General features: G+C 39.5%; 1 long non-coding RNA gene across 1 annotated transcript; it reads right to left on the minus strand.

Annotated features, from left to right (window-relative positions):
• Window positions 1-3,232: 3,232 nt before the first annotated feature.
• Window positions 3,233-4,231, minus strand: LOC124193481. Its single transcript, XR_006874278.1, has 4 exons — window positions 3,943-4,231; window positions 3,661-3,882; window positions 3,464-3,590; window positions 3,233-3,400 (listed from the first exon to the last, which is right to left on the minus strand). It is a non-coding gene; the product is annotated as an uncharacterized LOC124193481 (long non-coding RNA).
• Window positions 4,232-4,547: the final 316 nt, after the last annotated feature.

The following is a 4,547-nucleotide window of genomic DNA, read 5'->3' on the forward strand; positions in this document are numbered from 1 at the left end:
TGTGCTCGTAGATGCTTGGATAACCCAAAATTTTGTTCATTGATATTATTCTGCTCTAAGCGAGTAAAAAACCGTCTCCTAATGATTGCTTAATGTCTTCCACTTCACATCAATGTATAAATGCTTGTACAATGCGTATCAAATTTGGGGAATGCTCGTTTACATAGAGAAAAGAACGATCATAAGAAAAGCTTGCTTTGGCAGTATAGCAATTTGGTATTGTCCTCTCTCATGTTGAAAACAAAAATAATAAAAAAGACTCCGTAAGCTTTTCATTTTTTAATTTGGGATAAGAATGCCAGGTTTTGGTTTAGTTGCTTCGGCCTAGTTACTCTCTACAAATCCTTCATCTCAGTGCCTGTTCTGTTCAGCAACTAGAAATTCCACTTTCTGGCCGACATCTCTTTTCTATGATTGATGATTATGATTCTTCTGGGGCCTTCCTCGCTGTTCTTTGGTAAAAGTAATAAACAAAGTAAATCCGCCACTTCACTCATCACGAGCAATTATTATATCAGAGATACACAAATCAAAGACAGTTGACATCATTTCCACTGACGTTCATAAAAAAAGTTCAAGAAAGAGTATTAATTTATATAATTTGAAATATTAAATTTTACAAGAAAAATTTAGCCATTGGCCATGTCTAACATAGTTAACCGCAATGTGGGTTTTAAAAAAATCGCGGTTCGGGTGTTTTTGTCAATATTGTTTAAAAATGGTTCGTTTCGTCACCAAATTTAACCGTTTCGGCACAAACTTCGCACTTTTTGGTGCCAATTTTGTGCGTTACGGCACCAAAAACAACAACTTAATTTTTATTATTACGTTACTTGTACCATAACAGAGGAGGTTGATTGCCTTGAAGATTCCGTGAAGTTCTGAAAAATGGTCCTAATCTGGTTGCTAACTGCTGCAGGTGGTTGAATTTTGATAATTTAACATTTTCAAGACAATATCAACCATTATTTTTCTTAAAATAAACTAGCTTTATTTCCACCACCTCAGTCTTCATCCCCTGGTGCCATACCACTTGACCGTTTCTAACGTGGCTGGTACAATCCGAAATGAGGGCGAGAATGAAGCCATTAATGCCACACTCTCCACTACATGGATTTCAAACATCTTCTTAAATTTCTTAATAATGAAACGCGAAATCACCCTATAGAAATTCTTTTGTTAAATCTCTAGTTTAGTTAACAGTGAATTAGGCTTTGAACTTACTCTTTGTTTCTGACGATTGCCTGACGTAGATTTAGGAATACTTGAGGATTTATGGCTTGGCCAGACGAGGAACGTGACACCAGTATTAGAAATAGAGCCGGACACGTTAGTCCAATCGGCAAAAGTGGCGGTAACGACCATTTGTTTCACGTCGATGTAATCGGCATACCAAAAACTCCACATGGTGAACAATTTTCTCCAATCATGTCAATGTTTGCGTTTGATCATGATCCAAGATGGCCATCGTTCATACAGAAAACCCCGTGTGGTTCCTAGTTTATACAAATCTTCTGCACTATTCCAATTTTCACAACTTTAAAACCACTTGCTTTTCGTGGTAGATTGTTCAAGGTGTTTGGATTCACTACAAAAGAAAAAAAAGTAAAAAAAACAAACAAAACATTTGCGGTTTTTTCATGATGATTGATAACTTACGAATTAAGCAGAATTTTTTAATCCTTTATCAAAATTTTTCGTATTGGAATTTTTTAAAGCCTTATCCAAAAACTGATCTGCACTAACATTCAATTGACTTGGGGTTTTTGTTAGTAGTTTTCGTCTACTGTTTTCTATAACAGCTTTCATGTAAAAAAATTATTACTTCAACACTCACTTTTTCACACACTGTTCGACGTCAAGTAAACAGTCAACCATTCTCACTGTATTTCTAGTTTCAACTGATGTTTAAAGAACACTAGGAGTGGACGTGTCGAGGGTGGCGAGGCCTTATTTTTTTGTGCCTTCCAGCGATTGTAGGATTGTTTCAGAAGCCTGTTCTGCATCCCGACTGTTTCATGATCTGATTGATTTTGTTATCTACAATTTGAGTTTACATGTCCAGATGAGAACTAGCTGCCAGTTGGATGCAATTGACGGTCGAAAGAATTACTCGTTGTTGATTCCGAATGAGTAGAAGACGAATCCTCCCAGAGATGAAGCGAGATGGGGCATGTCCTCACAAACGGCATTCTGTCCGTCAATCGCCGGTAGGCCACCCTGGCCCACGGTCGCGTGATAAGTGAACGTTGGTTGACGTCCATTGAAGGACCGAGTGGTAACTTTTCTGGCTCCCTTTGTTCCACGTCGATGGGTATAGAACACGATCCGTTGGCGCAAACGATAGTGACTCACAAAATTCATGTCGGTTTTTTCGAGCGTTCCAGCACCACGACGCCCACGGTGGGGAAGAAACCCGAAATGACGGGTGCATTATCGTTGACATGATCGGTGTCCTCAGCCTTGAGAACCAGCACCAGATGGTCTTCATCCTTGGAGTTTTTAGGAATACGAATTGTCGCGTTGGCAAATGATGGCATAATAAATCTGGGTTTGTTCTGGTTGACACTTTGCACATTGATTTTAACGGTAGCTCGGTCAAAATTCGTCCCCGTTCCATTTAAATCCCGCACTTCCACCGATAGCGTGTACTCCCGAGAACGGTTGGTTAGAGACAGAGCCTGTAAGAAACACGTATGGTTTTACTCAAGTTATTAAATGTACTAAAAAAAAACTAGTTTAATCCTACCGGATATAAAATCCCAGTCACGGAATCTAAAGTAAAGAGTCCATCCTCATTTCCCTCGATGATAGTAGCAAGGCAGAATTCATTCCGGAATCGTGATCAATTGCTGTGATTTGGACGATAAGCGGTGGTGGGAGTAAGAGTACTGTCTCGGCCACCGTAGCCCGGTAGGTATTGTCTAAGAATTTTGGCTGATTGTCGTTGATATCTTCAAGTAGAATTTCAACTGGCATGATGGTCGCGCGTCGGGCTCCAGGAGGAGCGAGATCAGATGCGGCCACTAACAGCGTCAATAATGAAGAACGTTCACGGTCCAATCCTCCTGGATCGGTTACTGTTATGGTACCACTGGCATCAATGGTGAAGTATTTCGAATTTTTGCCCGTCAGCGAATAGGTTATAAGACCGAAGCTACCGGCATCGCCATCTGTAGCGGAAACGGTCAAGACAGCCGTACCGGCCGCCGAATGTTCGGGAATCCGTAACTCGTAGGATTTCGAAGTGAAGCAGGACTCAGATCATTGATGTTTATCAACGTCACTTTAACCTGAGCCATGGACGACAGGGAAGGAATTCCAGCATCGTGAGCAACAACCGTCAAATTGTATTCCGGTGAAGCTTCATAGTCCAGCCGTGGCTTGTTAGTCACAACTCCTGTGATTATTCAGTAAATAATTAAAGGTTGCAATATATACATAAAACTAAATAAAATCACACCTGATCGGCCATCGATGGAAAAAAATGGATGAGGCGGCAGAAATTCGTATCGATCGATAGGCGAATCGGGATGTGTTGCCGAAATTTTACAAACAATGCTGCCAATTGGTTGTTCTTCGGCCACAAGCTAAACATACATTAAACAACAATGTAAACAATTGTGTCACGTAAGCTAAATATTTTCCTTGTTAACTTACCAGATTAATAAAAGGTTCTTCAGAATTCAGGGGCTTGCTAAAAGTTGGCGGATGTTCATTGACGTGGTTACGGCACTACTGAACCCGAAGAAATCTGTGAGCCCATGTGAAACAAGTTGGACGATCGGATAAAGTAGGAGAGCGAGCCATTGATGCCGAAATCAGGATCGGAGGCATGAATTTGCAACAGCAGCTTATCACTGGTTGAACTGTAATCCACTCCTAGACAATCAAAACGATTAGTTTTGAAAAAAAAAAATGCGAGTTATCAAAAGATAGTACCAGCGTAAAAGGTCTCAATTTCGAAATGAGGCGGATTGTCGTTAATATCCACTACGTCTATATGGACCTGGGCGATACTAGGGTCATGATCCATCGCTTGGCGTTTCTCCCTCAGCATCAGACATCTGCAAAAGTATTTCAAATTTACCTGATGCTAATTTAAAAAGGCTATTCAAATTCTGATTAAAATCTACCTGAGTAGTTAGATACTGGTGGTCATTAGTAGCTTTGATGAGCAAATCGTAAGTGTGGCGGAATTTGCGATCCAGCACTACGCGATGCTTCTCAATAACCTACAGTTTAACAAGTAAATATTGTGTTTATATAATAATTATTGTGTTATATATTTTGACATGGTTTTCTCCCTCCAAAGTCCAAACAATGAAAGGAGTTGCCAGGTTGCGACAATTCGGAACAGATTAAAAACTAGAACTTTTTTAAAAACTAATTTTCATAGAATAACTGTATTTATTATTTGTAGTTATAGACGAACAATATGTATATTTAAATAACTCCTTACCAATTTGATTACCATTCTCATTCTGGAAACCAAATTAAAACTCGATGCAGACAAATTATTGGAAAAGTGTAATAAGTTCCCCATT

Source organism: Daphnia pulex, chromosome 5 (genome assembly GCF_021134715.1).
Source record: "Daphnia pulex isolate KAP4 chromosome 5, ASM2113471v1".
NCBI classification, from domain to species: Eukaryota; Metazoa; Arthropoda; class Branchiopoda; order Diplostraca; family Daphniidae; genus Daphnia; species Daphnia pulex.